At 43.9% G+C, this 20,463-nt stretch overlaps 2 protein-coding genes across 5 annotated transcripts in view; one reads left to right on the top strand and one right to left on the bottom strand.

Annotated features, from left to right (window-relative positions):
- LOC138744153 (uncharacterized protein C11orf24 homolog) overlaps window positions 1–11,069 on the bottom strand; it is a 117,353-nt gene extending 106,284 nt beyond the window's left edge. Inside the window, exon 1 of the mRNA XM_069899830.1 lies at window positions 10,741–11,069. The gene's annotated coding sequence lies outside the window, so the exon portion shown is untranslated. The remainder of the gene's footprint in view (window positions 1–10,740) is intronic.
- A 101-nt stretch (window positions 11,070–11,170) lies between these two features.
- The window catches only part of kmt5b (lysine methyltransferase 5B), a 63,860-nt gene continuing 54,567 nt past the window's right edge, over window positions 11,171–20,463 (top strand). For 3 of the 4 annotated variants that reach the window (XM_069899784.1, XM_069899761.1, XM_069899767.1), the window contains exon 1: window positions 11,171–11,577. The gene's annotated coding sequence lies outside the window, so the exon portion shown is untranslated. Of the gene's footprint in view, window positions 11,578–12,250; window positions 12,336–20,463 lie in introns of those variants that run through there. The other variant, XM_069899775.1, reaches the window with a different exon arrangement.

The following is a 20,463-nucleotide window of genomic DNA, read 5'->3' as shown; positions in this document are numbered from 1 at the left end:
TAAACAGATTCACTGTGCAAGCACTTGGATCAGGTGAAAAGCTGTGTATCTTGTTGGGAAAATGTCATCTTATAACTTTCTGAAACATTACTGTAATCTACTCCATCATTCAAGAGATTAAATATTCTTTCGTCCTGTGGATGATGGCAATGCTAAGGATCCTCAACACCAATGAAAAAATGGAGCCCATTTGATTGACACCCCATGCCTAAATATTCACCCACTCTACAGTGCACTTTAGCAGCAGGCAAGCAAATGCCTTGCAGTTTCTCACCTTGGCTTCTGTGATAACTTGCATCAAACTGTTAACTCTCGCAGCTTAAGACAGAGCAAACTAAGAAAACGGTATTGGCAACAAGGAAAAAAGACAAACAAATTACATATAATCCAAAAGAAATTAAGGAAAACTTCAGAGAATTCTATGAACAATTATACCGAACCGAAAACGAAGGGAAAGAAGGGAAAATAGATGAATTTTTGACTAAAATTGAACTACCAAAACTACAAATAGAGGAACAAAATAAATTAACAGAACCATTTGGAACAGTAGAAATACAAGAGATAATAAAAAATTTACCAAATAATAAGACACCAGGAGAGGATGGACTCCCAATAGAATTCTACAAAACATTTAAAGACCTAATAATACCGCCCCTCCTGGATGTAATCAACCAGATTGATGAGACACAAAACTTACCAGATTCATGTAAAACAGCAATAATTACAGTGATACTAAAACAAGGGAAAGATCCACTCTCACCAGCGTCATATAGACCAATATCTTTGCTAAACACAGATTATAAGATAATAGCTAAACTATTAGCGAACAGATTAGCAGAACAGGTACCGAAAATGGTAAATTTAGACCAAACTGGATTTATCAAAAAAAGACGCACAACAGACAATATTTGTAAATTTATTAACTTAATTCATGCAGTAGAAGGAAATAAAGCACCGGCAGTAGCAGTTGCTTTAGACGCAGAGAAGGCCTTCGACAGAGTAGAATGGAATTACTTGTTCAAAGTATTGCAAAAATTCAGTTTACCGGAGAAGTATATTAATTGGATTAAAGCATTATATAAGGGACCGTTAGCGAAAGTGACAGTAAATGGACATGTATCAAAGCAATTTAACTTAAGCAGGTCAACGCGGCAGGGATGCCCACTATCACCATTATTGTTTGCGCTAGCTATAGAACCACTAGCAGAATCGATAAGAAGAGATAATAATATAAAAGGAATAAAAATAAAAGACAGGGAATATAAAATCAGTCTGTTTGCGGATGATGTGATAGTGTACTTAACAGAACCAGAACTATCAATAAAAGAACTATATAAGAAATTGAAGGAATATGGAGAAGTGTCGGGATACAAGATAAACGTAAATAAAAGTGAAGCAATGCCTATGAATAACGCGGATTTCTCAAAATTTAAGGAGGAATCCCCATTCAGATGGCAAACGCAGGCAATAAGATACCTAGGTGTGCAAATAAACAAAAATCTAGGCCAATTATATAAACTCAATTACAATCCACTAATGAAAAAACTACAGGACGATTTAGAGCATTGGAAAGAGCTACCACTAACACTGATAGGAAGGATAAACTGTATTAAAATGAACATTTTTCCAAGGATACTATACTTATTTCAGGCATTGCCAATACAACTGACAGAAAAATTCTTCAAAGAGTTAAAGAAAATAATAAGGAGATTTTTATGGAGAGGGGGGAAACCGAGGATAGCACTAGACAAATTAACAGAATGGTATAAACAAGGAGGCTTACAATTGCCAAACTTCAAAAATTATTATAGAGCCGCACAATTAAGGTACCTATCAGATTTTTATCAAACAAGGGAAAAACCAGACTGGACGAGACTAGAATTAGATAAAATAGGGGAAAAGATACCTGAACACATATTATATAAATGGGACGAAAAATTGGTACAACATAGAACTTCTCCAGTATTACACCATCTCCTCAATATATGGAAGAAGATACATGTAGAAAGAAATAAAATAAATTACCAAATACCAAAACTAATATTGACGCAAAATAAGCTACTCCCTTTTACAATAGACAACCTTGCCTTTAGAAAATGGGAAAAAAAAGGGATTAAAAGAATAGAAAATTGTTTTTCAGGAAGTAGATTCTTATCCTTTGAACAAATGAGAGATAAGTACAATATAACGGGAGATACAGCGCTGGCATATTACCAACTGAGATCCTACTTGAAAGATAAATTAGGAAGCAACTTGAGTTTACCAGAGGGAAGTAACCTTGAATATGTGATTACAGATACAATGTTAATCAAAAGATTTATAAAAAATATGTATATTAAACTGCAAGAAAAGGAAAATGAGGAAACAAATGGTAAAACTAAACAAAAATGGGAACAAGATTTAAATATAAAGATAAAAAAGGAAACATGGGAGAAGTTATGCTCTGGAACGATGAGAAATACAATAAATACGAGGCTGCGTATGATACAATATAATTGGTTACACAGACTATACATTACACCGCAAAAGTTAAATAAATGGGACCCAACAGTATCTGATAGATGTTTTCGATGTAAAAAAGAAAGGGGAACAACAATTCATGCAATCTGGACATGTGAGAGAGTAGAAAAATTTTGGGATGATCTCAATCAGATATTAAATAAAATAACAGAAAACAATATACCAAAGAATCCAGAGATCTTTCTCCTAAGTAACATAAAAAATAAAGAATTTGGAATTGACTTGGAGGATGCACAAAAAAGATTTGTTAAGATAGCCCTAGCTGTAGCAAAAAAATGTATTATGTCAACCTGGAAATTGGAAGATAATTTGAAAATACAACAATGGTATATAGAAATGAATAAATGTATTCCATTAGAAAAAATAACATATAGTTTAAGAAATAATATTGAAATATTCGAACAAGTATGGGAGCCTTACATTAAATACAATAGCGAAAACCTACCGGGAACAAACATTACCTAAGTTGATGGAAGGAGAAGAGAAGAAAAAAATGGACTCAGTAGAATTTCTGGTGTATTTTTGTTGAATGACAACATTGTCTAACTGAATTAATGCAACCTAGATTGTATAACTAAAATGGATGAGAGGGGGGAGGGATGGGGGGGTGGCTTGGGAGGAGGGAGGGGGGAGGGAGAAAAAGTCACTGTAAATGTGTGGAAAAGAAAAAGTGTATATCATGGCTATTGTGATTTATGGTGTGAAAAATAAAAAATTTAAAAAAAAAAAAAAAAAAAAAAAAAAAAAAAAAAAAAAAAAAAAAAAAAAAAAAAAAAAACTGTTAACTCTCCCTCCAAGGACAGCAGACAGTAGAGACTGTCTCCTGCAGATTCTCCAAGTTACAAAAGATCCCTAGTATGGAAATGTATTGCTGTGTAGCGGCGGCTACACTGCTCCTGCAATAACACATGCAACCAGAGGGGTTGAGCTCAGTGAGCAGACTGCTGGGCTGCACTTATACTCCCAGCCCGGACCTTGCTGAGAACTGCGCTGAAGGGCACTGACGTCATCTGGGCATCACGTGGTCCCCAAGCGTGGATTGCTGAGCCCCGAGCTGGAAGGAAGGGAAACCCTCGATGGCGCCATTTTTGCTGGCTGCCCCGCCGCATGGCTTACAAGCGGGGCCAGTTCGCCTGCCTTGTGGTGAGCCACCACAGCTGTTTCTTTACCCATCTTGGTCTAAATGCTGGAACTCCCTACCTAAAGGCACTTGAAATACCTTTACAAGAAGCCCACATTCATAAATGTAAATTCACAATAAAAGTCTGGACAATGGGCCTTCACAAGTACTTCACAGTATATTTGCAGCATACTTAAGCTTCACTCACGTAACCTGATCAATATACACCCCTACCATAAGAATATACATTTCCCCTTCATATGATAATATAGCTTCTTACTGAAGTCACTATCTTGGTGAAGACATTCTCTTTCAACCTCTATTTGATTTATTCTTGACCTTGTTATTGCCTCCTGGTTTTGGTCCCATCTGGAACTGAAATCAAACGTAAACCTTTTCATTATGTTGAAGACCACTATCAACTCGCCACTCCATCATTTTGTTTTAGACGACAAGCCATAGCTTTTTGATTATTGCCTGTGCGTATAATCTGTAGTTTTATTTCCAGTAAACCAATTTTGGATCCTTAGTGCTTTATATCTTTTCTATTTTAACAGAGAACAAACCACACAAATTTTTACAAGTTTCTATGCAAATACAAAATAACAATTTTGTTTTCATTCTACTCTGGTTAATGAACTCCAGTGCTTTGTTATTTTTCCTCTCATAATTTAACTTGCATTGCCACTTTTCTAAATCTTTTTTTCTCTGTACCCGAATCCCTCTTTTCTAACTTCCACTTAGACAGTTATTTTCTGGATACTGTTACCTCCTTATTTATTCACTAAAAATGTAGTACCTTGTGGCGGCATGCCACTAGGCAGGCGAACCGGCCTTGCTTGTAATCCACATGGTGGGGCAGCTGGCCAAAATGATGCTGTCAGGGGTTTCCCCTTCTTCTCAGCACCGGGCTTAGAAGCCCACACTGGGGGAACCACGTGACACCTGAGTGACGTTGGCGCCCCCCCCCCCCCCCACCCTCCCCCAGCGCGGTTCTCAGCCAGGTCCGGGCTGGGAGAAGTCCAGCCTGGCAACCAGCAATAAACCAGTTTTTCCGCTCACTGAGCTCAACCCATCTGGTTGTGTGTTCTTTCAGTAGCAGTGTAGCTGCCGCTACAATTGGTGACCCCGACTGGTTCAAACGTCTTTGAACCCAACATGAGCGAACCAAGGATCAGTGCTATAGCCGTCAAGCTGCCTGACTTCTGGGTTCAGGAACCAGAGACCTGGTTCATTTTCACCTCCGCCAGATTTCATCCGACACGACCAAATTCTACCATGTGGTCGCTGCCCTGGACCAAGCCACCACCAAACATGTGCTGCACCTCGTTCAGCACCCGCCTGCCAAAGACAAATATGGGACCATCAAGCGAGTGCTCACCGGATCACTCAGACTATTCAGGTGTCAGAATGCCGCTCGGATATTGCACCTCTACACCTTGGGGGACAGGTCCCCGGTGGAGCTGATGGACGAGATGCTCGCACTCATGGGTGATCACATCAATTGCCCACTCTTTGAGCGAATTTTCCTCGACCATCTGCCCGATGACATCCGGCCTTTACTGGCCCAAGAGAGCTTTACCGACCTGAGGAAGGTTGCTCAGAAGGCCCAAGTGCTATGGCTCGAGCAATTCCCGCAGGGCTTGGTGGTCCAGCTGGTCATGAGGCATGGGCATGACCATGCCAAGCCTGCCCCTAGCACTGCGGTAGAACACCCAGCCCCTGCAGGGGCCACCAAGAGCATAACCAGGGGCACGGCATCTGCTCCGGGCCTCTGCTTCTACCACCAGCGCTGAGGAGCCAAGGCTCGGAAGTGTCATCAGCCCTGCTTGTTCCAGGGAAATGAGCAGGCCAGCCACTGTTAATGGGTGCGGTGGATGGCCAAGGACACAGACTCCTCTACGTGCGGGACTCAGACAGCGGCTGGCGCTTCCTCGTCGACACTGAGGCCCAGATCAGCGTCATCCTGGCCACGGGCATCGAGTTCAGGAAAAGACCTCGAGGACCTCCCCTCCGTGCGGCCAACACAACAGAGATCTACGTATGGGAACAAGACAGTCCACTTCCAGATCAGCCAGCAAAAGTTCTCGTGGAGGTTCACCGTCTTGTCCCTTCCAACCGTATCCTGGGTGTGACTTCCTCCTCGCCCACGGCCTCCTGGTGGATATTTGAGGTAGGTACCTGGTAGATGTCCGGACTTTCCAAGCTGTTCACCTCAACGCCTCCCACACAGAGCAGCCACAGATACCCACGATCAGCATGCCCAGAGACGAGTTCCAGCGAATCTGGGATGAGTTCCTGGCCCTCCTCAGGCCACAGTTCTCCACTGCCTCACCGCTCAGGGTCCACTGTTTCACCCCAAGGCATGTCAGCTCCCGCCTGACAATCTCCAGGTGGTGAAGGAAGAGTTTTCGCATCTGCTGGAGCTGGGGATCATTCGGCACTCCAACATCCTGTGGGCCTCGCCACTCCACCTGGTCCCGAAAGCCTCTGATGGCTGGTGCCCCTGTGGAGACTATCGACGGCCCGGACAACCTCAAGGAGCTGCAGGAGTTTGCGGGTATGGTCAACTTCTATAACTGATTCATCCCAGGAGCTGCGTGCATCATGCAGCCGCTATTCGCCCTCATCACAGCCAAGCACAAAACGCTCACCTGGACCCCAGAGGCCTGTAGTGCATTCGAGGCCACCAAGGATGCCCTCATGAAGGCTACCATGCTCACCCATCTGCACATCAACCTGCATATGGCACTCTCCATCGATGCCTCTGCCACAGCCGTCGGCGCCGTCCTAGAGCAGCAGGTGGACAATTGGAGCCGTTGGCATTCTTCAGCCATCTTCTCCGCCCACCAGAGCGCAAGTATAGTGCCTTCGACCATGAGTTACTGGGCATATACCTGGCGGTGCGGCATATACACTATTTCTTGGAGGGGAGGAATTTTACCTTCTTCACTGACCATAAACCCCTCACTCGTGCTCGCGATGGCAAAGGATCCCTGGTCGGCCTGCCAGCAGTGTCACCTCTCCTTCATGTCGGAGTTTACCACCGACATTCGGCACAAGGCGGGAAGGACAACATGGTTGCCGATGCACTCTCACGACCGGACATCTGCGCGCTAACACCCGGCCTCGACTTCGTCCAGCTTGCCCGGGACCAGAAGTCCGACGAGGAGACATGAGCCATCACAGGCCAGTGGTTCCAAGACCTCCCAACTCCTAGCGGCGAAGGCACAATCCTGTGTGATGTCTCTATGGGCACCCTGTGGCCAGTGGTTCCCCAGCAGTGGCACAGGCAAGTCTTCCATCCACTACCTTTCGCACCTGTCCATCAGGTCCACGGTCCATATGGTGGCAGAGCGGTTCATCTGGCATGGGCTGCAGAAGCAGATCGCGGGCTGGGCCAGAACATTCACCTGATGCCAGATGTCCAAAGTGCACAGGCATACCAGGGCACCCGTGCAAGTGTTCAAGCATGTCCAGGAACGGTTCAGCCATATTCATGTGGACATAGTTGGGCCCTTACCAGTTTCCCGGGACAACCATTACCTGTTTACGGTGGTAGACCGCACCACTCGTTGGCCTCCACGGACTCCTGCTCCCGAGCGCTGTTGCACGGTTGGGTTGCCCGGTTTGGTGTTCTGAATCACCTCACCAACGATTGGGGATAGAGCTACACTGCACCACAGACTATCACCCGCAGGGCAATGGGCTGGTTGAACGTCTGCACCGCCACCTTAAGTCAGCATTTATGGCCCGACTCACCGGTCCTGACTAGGTGGACGAACTACCTTGGGTGCTCCTGGGCATCCGCTTCAAGGAGGATCTGCAGGCGTCATCAGCTGAGCTGGTCTCCGGCACACCACTGGCACTACCCGGTGAGTTCATCAACGCGCCTCACAACCCTGAGCGGTCGCCGCACAAGCTACTTCTCCACTTCCGGGCCCATTTGGACTCCTTTGCACCCCTGCCGCCTCCCAGACACGGCACACAGCCATCTTACATCGCAAGCGAGCTGCACTCTGCAGTGTAAGTTTTTATTCGGTGGGGCTCGCCCGCGGCACCTCTGCAGAGACCTCTCGAGGGGCCGTACAGGGTTGTTCAGTGTTTAAGGACTATGTTCACGCTGGACATCGGCGGCAGCGGGAGCTGTTTACTGTGGATAGGCTGAAGCCAGCTCACCTCGACCCCACCGAACCAGTGATTGTGGCCCAGCCCAAGAAGCAAGGCCGCCCTGCTAAAAAGGACATTAGCACCGGTTCTTGGTGGGGGGGGGAGAGCGGGGGCTGTGTAGTGGCATGCCACTAGGCAGACGAACCGGCCCCGCTTGTAATCCACGCGGCGGGGCAGCCGGCCAAAATGGCGCCAACAGGGGTTTCCCGTTTTTCTCAGCACTGGGCTCAGAAGCCCGTGCTGGGGGACCACGTGATACCCGAGTGACATTGGCGCCCCCCAGCGTGGTTCTCAGCCAGGTCCGGGCTGGGAGTACAAGTCCAGCCCAGCAAACTGAAATAAACCAGTTTTTCTGCTCACTGAGCTCAACCCGCCTGGTTGTGTGTTCTTTCAGTAGCAGTGTACCTTTCATTTATTGTTTTCTATAAATGTTTACTCCACAAGTTTATCCACATCATTCTGCATTTTGAAACTGTATTTACTTCATTTGATTTCATCTAATTTTTATATTTCTGGTGCTCATGTCTAAGTCATATGTAAATAATGAACAACAGTAATGCTAGCAATGATCCTTGTGGAAAACAATAACTCACCATTTGCTAAACTGGATAATTGCCTTTATCCCAAAACAATTGCTTCTTGCATTATGAACAGCTTATTATTCCAGTTTTGTATCTTCTGTTCCTGATTCCAGTTGTCCTGATTATACTCCTGTGTAGATTGTGTGATATTTTATCAAAAACATCTTTTGAAACCTGAAAAATGTACTGGTAATTATTTATCCTTTGGTCTTTCAATTCAAGTCATAGACTGAAAGAACTGAAATCTTTAACAGTGTGACACTAAAATGTCTCTTTGGTGCAGAAATTAGCAATATTTGTAGTATCAAATACACAAACAGAATGGTACAAATCAGAAGAAATACAAATAAATCGGAAGAAATACAGCTTTTATTCTTTCTTTGGCTTGGCTTCGCGGACGAAGATTTATGGAGGGGGTAAAAGTCCACGTCAGCTGCAGGCTCGTTTGTGGCTGACAAGTCCGATGCGGGACAGACAGACACGGTTGCAGCGGCTGCAGGGGAAAATTGGTTGGTTGGGGTTGGGTGTTGGGTTTTTCCTCCTTTGCATTTTGTCAGTGAGGTGGGCTCTGCGGTCTTCTTCAAAGGAGGTTGCTGCCCGCCAAACTGTGAGGCGCCAAGATGCACGGTTTGAGGCGATATCAGCCCACTGGCGGTGGTCAATGTGGCAGGCACCAAGAGATTTCTTTAGGCAGTCCTTGTACCTTTTCTTTGGTGCACCTCTGTCACGGTGGCCAGTGGAGAGCTCGCCATATAACACAATCTTGGGAAGGCGATGGTCCTCCATTCTGGAGACGTGACCCATCCAGCGCAGCTGGATCTTCAGCAGCGTGGACTCGATGCTGTCGACCTCTGCCATCTCGAGTACTTCAACGTTAGGGATGAAAGCGCTCCAATGGATGTTGAGGATGGAGCGGAGACAACGCTGGTGGAAGCGTTCTAGGAGCCGTAGGTGATGCCGGTAGAGGACCCATGATTCGGAGCCGAACAGGAGTGTGGGTATGACAACGGCTCTGTATACACTTATCTTTGTGAGGTTTTTCAGTTGGTTGTTTTTCTAGACTCTTTTGTGTAGTCTTCCAAAGGCACTATTTGCCTTGGCGAGTCTGTTGTCTATCTCATTGTCGATCCTTGCATCTGATGAAATGGTGCAGCCGAGATAGGTAAACTGGTTGACCGTTTTGTGTGCCCGATGGAGATGTGGGGGGGCTGGTAGTCATGGTGGGGAGCTGGCTGATGGAGGACCTCAGTTTTCTTCAGGCTGACTTCCAGGCCAAAAATGTTTGACAGCTTTTATTATACTCATATGAAATGCTTTGAATACAGCATCAAGATCTGGTCACCAAAACACAAGAACCACAAACGAGAGGCAACAAAAGTAATGATTTCAGATCTATTTTGTATTTTTTTTCTGAGTGTACTAGAACATTTTAGCTTGTCTTTCCTGGTCCTTAATTCATAAGTAGCAATGAATTATGCTTGGAAGCCTAACATGCATATTCAGTTTGTGAAAGAAAACTGTTATTTTAGAGTCTTCAAAAATAGTACCTACTAACATTAAAAATAATTCCTCATGCTGAAGTCAGCATTTGACAGTATAATATCTTCAAATTTAAATTTTATTTCAAGTTACAGATTTATTCCTTCCTCAATATAAAGGTTATCAAGGATGATGGGGAGAGCACAGGATCAACCATGATCATATTAAATGGCAAAGCAGGCTGAAGGGACAAATGGTCTTTTCCTGCCCCTCCCTTTTCTGGGTCTGTCATTGCATTAGAATTTTTGAAGTAATGTTCCAGTTCCTTATATCCATGCCCAATGAAGAAGCCTCTCCCAACCTACCACATCTGTCTTTGCCAGATAAAACTTCAGCTCAGTTTCTGTACAAAAATTGTTGCTGTTGATCAAGTTGAGCATTAATTAAATTCAGAGGACACCTCCGGATGACCACATGGAAGGTATAACTGACCATAATTTTAGAAAAGCAAAAGCAACTTTAAAATTTGGATACAAATGATTAAAATGTATTTTTTAAAAATGTCCAATAATCATTAACACGAAAACCTCTTGACTGGGGCACACCATATATCCTCCTGAAACCCATCATAGTTCCTCTTCCATGAGAATCAAGTCATCTTGGATCTCCAGTGGAAAAATTAAAAAAAACACCCACAATGCTGGAGAAACTCAGCAGGTCAAACAGTAAAGGACACTGTCTGACCTGCTGAGTTTCTCCAGCATTGTGAGTCTTAACTTCAACTGCAGTGTCAACAGAATTTCGTATAGATTTTTAAAAAAAGTGATTGTTAAATACTTTATTTGAAATTGCTATGCTTTTTAACAATACCTGTATTGTGATGAATGTTCTAGATACCTCCATCTTCTAAAATGATCTGCTGGGGGGGGTGGGGGGTTAAATTTAGTTTGCCATAGTGCAAACCAGTGGTTGCTTTGGGGAAGGTGGGGTGGGGGGGGGGGAAGGCCAGAGAGGGGCATAAACCCACGAACCACCTTGGTCCAGAGACAATAGACACATTATTGGCTTCCGGCCAGTGTAAAGAAACGCAGGGTGAGCTCGGCAACTGTTTTTTTTTAAAAATTCTGCCGTATTTTCCCCTCCTGAGTGACGACGGGCGATGTTAAAGGGAAATGAATTGTTTGCCGAGGTGGTGGTGATGGGGGAGGGGGGGGGGATAGAGAGAGAGAGAGCGACGGGGGTGGGGGGGGGGGGAGGAGGGAGACAGAGCGGAACTTTTTTTGTGCACTTCCGCGGTTGGCAGAGCGGGGATCTGAGGGAATAACCGCCTTTCGGGAAACGTGGCCCGGTCGAAAGTGTCAGCCGGCGGGACCCTTGGCCGCCGGCTGCCGTTCCGGCAGGGGAAGGGGCTCGAGGTGGGGAGCTGGGCCGGGCGGGCGGCGGCGGACTACTTGCCGTGCGCCGCGGGAGCCGCTGTCCGCCCGCCGCCCGCCATGTTGGATTTTAATGTTAATTTTCTCGAAATTGTCCCCGAAATTGGGAGCGAGATCCCCGGCTCGCCCTGAGCAATCAAGCAAACAAACAAACAAACAACAACAACAAAAAAAAACAAGCGAGTTCACATTAAAACAAAGAGAATAAAGGACGACTCCGCGTCTCTGTGTTTATGATTCCGCCCCTGCGGCCGCGGAAAGCACAGAAGTTGGGGTAAGGTGTGAGAAATGGTGGCCGGGCTCGTCTCTGTTTAATTAAAAAGACCCTTCTTCCTCGCGATTGTTTTCGCGGACGAGGAGGAAGGAGGGGGATGGGTGGGATAGGTAGGGGAGGTGGAGGGGGGGGGGGGGATCGTTTCCACGGCTGGGAAGCTGGCGCCCAGTGCCATGGGGATGGCTTTGTGGCCTTCGGCCTGAACATATTCTCTCTCCGTCAACGCACAAAATGGACCCGGCTTTGAGAACTTCACTTTTAATCGCCTGCTCTCACTGCATTTATTTATTTTGTGGTCAAACGGTGACTTTTTTTTTAAATAAAAGGCGGCCTCCCTTTGTTCCGTTGGAAGGTGGGGGGGGGGGGGGGGGGTGATTCCGTGTTGTTGACAGCTGCATGCTGATATTTCCATCTCTCCTTTCCAATATCTTGGCCATTTAAAGAGACTGACCGCCTCTAAAGTCATCGCCCGCGCCGCCAGGTGGAGGAGGAAGGAAACGTGTCGATCGGGGGACATAGATGCCGGCAACTTTTTTTTCTCCGCGTTTAAAGTCACCCTTTCTTTTAAAATTTTGCTTTCGTGGGCGAGGTGCGTGGCCGGTCCGCGATGCGGGTTCAATCCCCCTCTCCGTCTCGGCTGCCAAATAAGTAGGGGGGGCTGAAGTTTCTTCTCGGTCAGTTGGGGAAGGCGGCAGTGGAAGATCGGAGGGAAACTCTGGCAGGTCCTGACGTTTGGGTTTCCTGGGTTCAGCTCAAGGGTAAGGAGTTTGTCCCAGTGGCGTTGTGATTTATTCCAAGGAAATTTTGTCGTGGGTCGCATTTCTGTATGACCTTCATTTTTTTTTAAAAAAAGAACCGTCGCACTGGGAGTTTTGTTTGGGAAAAATAGGATCCACCTTCCTGTCCATTTGGTGCATGAAAGATTGAACTAACTTGGAAGGAGAACTTCCTTAATATTTTAAGTTGTCAATTTGTTTCTTCTGTGTGCCATAGGTATTAAAGGGGCGAGGTAGTTTTGTAAGTGATGGAGATGAACTTTTTAGACAATAAAATTAAATTGGTGTGTACTTTTTTTTCTATTTATGCGATTGGACCTTTTTTTGCAAAAAAAAAATCGTTTGAATATTTGAACTTGAACGCCGTGCTTTCACCTGGTAATTGGTTAGTTCATATTTTGGAAGTTGCCAGGAAAGCCATTTGAACCTTAAAGTCAGTGCCAACATATTTGTGTTTGAAGGATGTTTAATCCAACCTAATTTTCATCCTTGAGAAGAATTGAGGGACTGAGTCAATCCTGGATAACTCCTTCAATCTAAACGAAAGCAGTACTAGTTGAAAGGCTCAATTTCACAGTTGTAAAAGGGATATTTTGGAATTCCTCAGGGAACAGTTGGATAGGGAACCTTTCAAAGGAAAGCTCATGAAGATGGAGGAATTGTTCATCTTTCCAGGTCATTATTACAGTTGTGGTTCAAATGACCTTGTTACCTTGTGTCTTTTTGGACCTGGGGAAAGATATCAACTTAGTTTTATTCTAGTGTACACAAAGATCATGGAAGAAAGTTTAGAATGAAGACTCACTAATTCAGATGATTGAATACTAACCTCTGCTGAAGCACTGTAATGGAATCATGAGGGACAGCTATGATGTTGGGAATTTTGGATAAAATGTCACTCAAGTCTGTCTTGCCCAGTTAAATGTCCTACACCTCTAACTGAACAACAGGATTCAGTGTCCTGGCTAGAACAATTTATGGATTGTTGTCTATCTGTGGAACTTTGCATAATGATAATGTTTATTGTCCTATACAGTATATTGTGTGATGTACTTAAATTCTTGTTGCAGCTGGACAGGTATTTGTGTGGTGGCGGGTGGGAAACGACAAAACCATGGCATATGAGATACTTGAATTAAAAATACAATAAATGAACAAAAATTTAAATATTCAGAGTCATAGTGTAATAAAGGTGACTTGGCGATAATACAGACTGTCCTTTTCTATTCATACAGTTCAGCTACTAGATTTCCTCTTGAGGATATTTTTCTTTAGGTAATAAAATTGAGGAAAATTTGAGCATTAATTGGCATTTTGATGCCCAAATTACCTCAATTGCCAACATGGAGATGGATAGTGTTTCTGAACTGGAACAAAAACTGCATTAAAAATTTGGATAGTAATACAAATTTTTCTGGTCATTCAAATGATATTCAAAATGATAGCTTTTCAAGGTTAGAGTTTCAAAGTAATGTATCAATGTATAAGTTGCTATCATTTGCTCTGAGGTTACAAAGTTAAACATGGTCTCTAAAGAGGTTGACACTTGAAGGGAGTATCAAGAATACATTATATTATCCATATTGCAGACTTTCAGATAAAATGTAGAAACTGATAAGATGTCTTCATCTCCTGAGATGAATGACATTCACAGAACAGAATGATTTTTTTTCCATTGCCGTGGAAAATTATTTCTTCATACAATGCCACAATAGTATTTCATTGGCCTTGATGCAAATTCACTGCTTTGTTTTCCCACAGTGAACATATTACATTCATTTGATTTAAAAATGTGTTTGTTTTGGATAATTTTACAGGCAAGGGTATGAAAGGGGTTAAAATAAATGGAAAGATCAAAGATGCAGATCAGCCAGTCTTGTTAAATGGAGTTGAATAGCCTATTTCTGTTTGTTTTTATCAGTTAAATTAGCTGTGCGGTTTTTTCCAGAATGAATGTTTATTCTGAGTAATGTCTGTCAAACAATGCCATTTAAATTTGGCTTTACAATCACTGTGCTTAGAAACATCAACAGGTGTACGCTTAAAAGTTGATTCATCTGTTAACCTCAGGTTATTTGTTTGTGGATAGAAAGATCTCCTCTGTCATTTTACCAAGATTTGGACCACTTTCAGTTTTATTAGATTTTGTTTTGTAGTTCATAAAACTGTACAGTAACACAATTAAAATACTTTTATCAAAGTTTAATTACATTGCACACACTCAATTGCAGTTGTTTGGTCATGTATTGAAGCAGGTGGAAAGCATTATGACATCAAACAACTACTCTTTACCTAGTTTCAGTTTTATGAATGTGCAATTCTGTCAGGAAATTTTGTTTAAATTAACAATGGTTGAATATTAGATGGTTGGAATAAGTGCAGAGGATTGACAGAATGTGGTATATGTTGATGAGACTCTTAGAAGATTGATGTTCAGAGGGATCTTGGAGTACAAGTCCTTGGCTTGCTAAAACTGGCAACGCAAGTGAATTAGGTGGTAAAGAAGGTCTAGGGAATGCTTGCTTTAATTGGGCATTGAGTAGAAAAGTCAGAAAGTCAAGCAGAATTGTAGAGCTATATGGGACAAAAACATGTGCTTTGGAGCAACTAGTCCATGCCAACCCAGTTGTCTGTGCTTGGCCAATATCCAGCTAGCCCTTGTCAGAAGATATAGGAATGGAAATAGGCCATTCAACCCATCAAGTCTGCTTAACCATTCCATCATGAGCTGATCCATTTTCCCACTCAGGCCCACTCCCCTGCCTTCTCCTCATAATTTTTGATAGGCTAACTATTCAGATGCCTATCAATCTCTTCCTTAAATGCTCCCAGTGACCAGAGCTCCACAGCTGCCTATGGCAGCAAATTCCAGAGGATCACTACTCTCTGGCTTAAGAAATTCCTCCATATCTCTGTTTTAAATGGGTGTCCTTCAATCCTGAAACTGCTCTCTTGTTATTTACTCCTCTACCATGGGAACCAACTATGCCACATTTACTCTGTCCAGGCCTTTCAGCATTCAAAATGCTTCTGTGAAGGTCCCCCTCATTCTTCTGAATTCCAAGGAGTAAAACGTTCTTCGTATGCTAATCCCTTAATTCCAGAAATTATTCTTGTAAATCTTCTCTAAATACTTTACAATGCCAGCACATCCTTAAATAAGGAGCCCCAAACTGTACTCCGTACTCCAAGTGAAGGCTCACCCTGCTCTTGAATCCTATTTATCCAGATATGAATGCCAGTATTCGCCCTCTTCATCACTAACCACTAGGGTATCCTGCATTAAGATTCCCAAGTCCCTTTTCACCTCGAATTTTGAATTTTCTCCCCATCCAAATAATAGTCTGCCCTTTTACCCAAGTGCATGACCGTATGCTTTCCAACATTGTATTCATTTCCCACTTTTTTGCCCATTCTCCTAACCTATCTCAGTCTCTCTGCAGCCTCTCCATTTCCTCATCACTACCTTCCCCTCCACCTATCTTTGTAGCATCTGCAAACTTAGCCACAAAGCCATTTATTCCGCAGTCCAAATCATGAACATACAATGTAAAAAGTGGCCCAAACACTGATACCCGTGGTACACCACTGGTAACCAACCAGAATAGGATCCCTTTATTCCCATTCTATGTTTCCTGCTGATCAGCCAATGCTCTAACCATCCAAGTATTTTTCCTGTAATTCCATGGGTTCTCGTTCTGTGAAGCAGTCTCATGTGCACCTTGTCAAAGGCCTTTTGAAAATCCAATATACAACTTCTACCACATGTCCTTTGTCTAACCTGCTTGCGATTTCTATAAAAATTGCAGTAGGTTTGTCAGGCAAGATTTTTTCTTTAGGGAACCATGCTGACTTAGGCCTATCTTGTCATGTACTTCCAGGTACTCCATAATTTCATCTTTGACAGTTGACTCCAACAACTTCCCAACCACTGATGTTAGGCTAACAAGTCTGTAATTTACTTTTTGCTGCCTCCTCCCTTTTTAAATAGGTTTAAGGCAACTTTCCGGTTCTCCAGAACCATGCCAAAATCCATGATTCTTGAAAGATCCTTACAATTGCCTGCATAATCTCTATATCTACTCTTTCAGAACCCAAGGGTGCATTCCATTTAGTCTAGGACACTTTCAGCTTCCAAAGTACCTTCTCTCTGGTGATTGTGACTGCACTGTCTGCTCTTCCCTGACACCCTTGAAACTTTGATATACTGCTCATATCTTCCACGGTGACGACTGATGTAAAACACTCATTCAGTTCCTCTGCCATCTCCTTGTCTCATTATAAGTTTTCCAGCATCATTTTATATCGGTCCTATGTATATGTTCTTGCTTCTGTTTTTCACTCTTAATATACACAATAAACCTTTTAGTATCTTTTTTGATATTATTTGCTAGCCTCCTTTCAATGTTCATCTTTTCCTTCCTAATTATCTTCTTAGTTGCCTTCTGTGTGCTTTTAAAAGCTTCCCAGCCCTCTATCTTCCCACTCATTTTTGCTTCCACAAATGCCCTTTCTTTTACCTTTACTTGGGCTTTGACTTCTCTTGTCAGCCATAGTTGTGTCATTTATCCATTCAAATATTTATTTTTTGGAATATTCTTGTCCTGCGCTTTCCTCATTTCTTTCAGAAACTCCAGCCATTGTTGCTCTGCCATCCTCCCTGCTAGTATGCCTTTCCAATTAACTTTTGCCAGTTGCTCTCATACCTGTTTAGTCCCCTTTATTCCATTGGTATACTGATCCTAAGTTTCTCCCTCTCAAACTGCAGGGTGATTTCTATCATATTGTGATCACTGCCTCCCAAGGGTTTCCTTGCCTTCATCTCTCTTATCAACTTTGATTCATTACCCAATACCCAATCCATAATTGCCACTTCCCTGCTGGCTCAGCTACAAGCTGTTCTAAGAAGCCATCTCAAAGGCATTCTACAAGTTCTCTCTGTTGTAATCCAGACCCAACCTGGTTTTCTCAATCTTTTTGATGTTAAAATTCCCCATGATTACCATAAAATTGCCCTTTTGGTGCCTTTTCTATTTGCTGTTGTCATTTGTTGCCACATCCAGCTAGTTTGGACCCCAACAGCACTGGAAAAAATTCCTTGTCAGGATATTGGTTCCCTTCAAGTTTAGGTGCCACCTGCCCCATTTGTACAGGTCATCCCTTCCCCATCATATGCAACTATGAGATTCTTTTTCCTGCAGGTGAGGCAGAATTACCACTAACTGGTAGTGCAAAAAAAAACTCTACACAGCAAATACATGTAAACAAATAAAGAATTGCAAACAGAAAATAAAAGAACAAATAAAGAACTGCAAATAAAAAAACAAACTCTGCAATACAGGTAGAATAAAAGAAAATCAATAAAGTGCACAAGTAAGAGTCCGTAAATTGTCTCTGATTGAGTTTATCATTGAGAAGTCTGATGGTGGAGGGATAGCAGCATTCCTGAACCTGGTGATGCGAGTCTTGTGGCATTTATACCTCTTTTCCTAATGGCAGCAGTAGGAGCAGAACATGTCCTAGGTGTTGTGGGTCTTTGATGATGCTGCTGCTCTCCAACTTCAGCGTTCCCTGTAGATGTACTCAATAGTGGGGAGAGATTTGCCTGTGATGTTCTGGACTGTGTCCACTACCTTTTGAATGCATTACACTCAAGGGAATTGGTGACCCCATACCAGACCATGATGCAGCTGGTCACCACACATCTGTAAAAATTTGCCAGGGTTTCTGGTATCATAACAAATCTCTGCAAACTTCTGATGAAGTAAAGGCATTGATGAGGAAGTAAAGACGATGCCATTGGTGTGATGGGTCCAGGAAAGATCATCCAAGGTAGTGACTCCCAAGGATTTAAATTTGCTCACCCTCTGCACTTCTAATTCCCCAATGATCAGTGGATTGTATATCTCTGGCTTTCCTTTCCTAAAGTCAACCATCAGTTTTGGTGATATTGAGTTCAATGTTGTTGTTGGTACACTATTCAGCCAAGTTGTTAATCTTGTATGCTGACTCATCCCCTTTATTTATACAACCCATTCCTGTTTTATCGTCGGCAATTTGTAGATGGTGTTATTGTCGTACCAAACCAAACAGTCATAGGTGTAAAGTGAATAGAGCAGGGGGCTAAGCGAACAGCCGTGTGGTGCACCAGTACTGATGGAGATTGTGGGGGAGATGTTCTTACCAATCTTCACTGATTGTGATCTGGAGGTGAGGAAATCCATGAACCAATTACACAATGGGGTGTTAACTCCCAGATCTTGGAGTTTGCTGATCAGTTATAAGATTTGAGAACTTTAAATTCTGCCCCATTTCATCAGTCACTCATTTGTCTGCACTGTCTTCCTGTTCTGAGCTACCCTAGAGGTGACTAACTTGGAGGTCCAGTCTTTCAACTCTTTCCTAACTTCCAAAACTTTCTTTGGTAAGTGAGGTTCTCTACCTCACTCCTGCATATGTCATTGGTACTAATATATACCTCTGGCTGATGACCCTCACCATTAAGAATATTCTGCCACCACTCAGAGACATCCTGGACCTGAGCACCCAGAAGATAGCACACTATCCTGGCGTCTTGTTTGAAGCTGCTGAATCTCCTATCTGTTCCCCTAACTAACAAGTTCCCACAATTATTGCTCTGCCTGACTTCACCCTTCCCTTCTGAGGCTCAGAGCTGACCACAGTGCTATTGGACTGGCCGTTGCCTTGCCCAGATAGATCACCCCAGCTCCCCCCCCAACTTCCAGCAGTATCCAAAGGGGTATACATTTTACTGAATGGCCACAGGAGTGCTCTGCACTGATTGCCTAATTCCTTTTCCTCTCCTAACATTCACCCTGTTACCTGTCTCTCTTGTCTCTTAGATGTGACTATCTCCTTGTAGCTTCTGTCTATCAAGCCCTCTGTCTCCCAAATTATTTGATGTTCTTTAGGCTCTTGCAGGTGTTGCCATCAGGGACTCTTGTGCTGTCTCCGGTTACCCATATCTTTCAATTGGAACATTCCACTAGCTTCCATCTCGACTACCTACTGTGGGTTACGATGAAAAGCCTCTGTTGGTTGAAGTTTCTTGAGCCAAAGCCTTTAACTCTCCACTCCAACACTGGGCCACTTGCACACTGGCCGCTCTTCATGTGCTTCTCTTCCAGGGTTGGATTATGGCCAACTGATTCAAGGTTCAATATATTGTCATGTAATAAAACAGTATCATATTACACGAAATTGCTTTTGCCTGCTGTAAGGCAGACAGATTCACATCGACAGAAATTGCCTGAAGCGACTTTTACAGTCCGAGAAAGAGAAACAGAAGAGAAGTCCTCCAAGAGTCACCGAGTGTCTGTAGATTCGCTTCCAGTGCTTCCGCAGCCACACAGTCCAAAGCATCGGCAGCCCGAACTCCAGATCCGAACCTCCAACACGATCAGGAATCCTTCAGCCCCTTCAACACCCTCTTACATCCCAGTTCTGATTCCTGGTACCCCTTCAACCAGTCTTGAGGCAGTCTCCAGCAGTCTGCAGCCCTTCAGCCAGTCTTGAGGCAGTCTCCAGCAGTCCGCAGCCCTTCAGCCAATCTTGAGGCAGTCTCCAGCAGTCCTCAGCCCAGAGCGAGTCCCCCGACAGCAGTCTCCAGCAATGCACAGCCTCCGTGGGTTCCTCACCTCGAGTCACCAGCAGCTGCTGCCTGTATGGATCCTTTGGAAGCAAAGCCCTTCACTGATCTGCCACCCTGATCACCGATCTGTGGGTCGTCTTCTCTGCTTCTCCTTCTCTGATGTGGGTTGATCTTCCCATTTTCTAGTGTCCTACGCTTCTCTGGAGTCTGCAACCCCTTGTGGCTGCTGCCGATAGGAGGCACCGTTATTTTGGATGCAGACCCCACGGTTGTCGGATTTTAAGTAAAACTATCGTCGGCTCCTTTAACGGCCTGACGGCAGTTGACTGGACAGTTGGACCCTGCGGGAGTGCTGTATCTCTCTCTGTTCCTCACCCTCTGTGGGGCCACACCAGCACAGCCCGACAATGGTTCCCCCTCAACACTTCCATTGTCTAATTGACAAGACATTAAGACTCTAAGCGCTGAATGTGAAATAATAAATAAAAAATTAAGTTT

This window comes from Narcine bancroftii, chromosome 1, assembly GCF_036971445.1.
Source record: "Narcine bancroftii isolate sNarBan1 chromosome 1, sNarBan1.hap1, whole genome shotgun sequence".
In the NCBI taxonomy this organism is placed as follows: Eukaryota; Metazoa; Chordata; class Chondrichthyes; order Torpediniformes; family Narcinidae; genus Narcine; species Narcine bancroftii.
The sequence above is the reverse complement of the archived record's forward strand: the minus strand, read 5'-3'. Positions and strand labels throughout refer to the sequence as shown.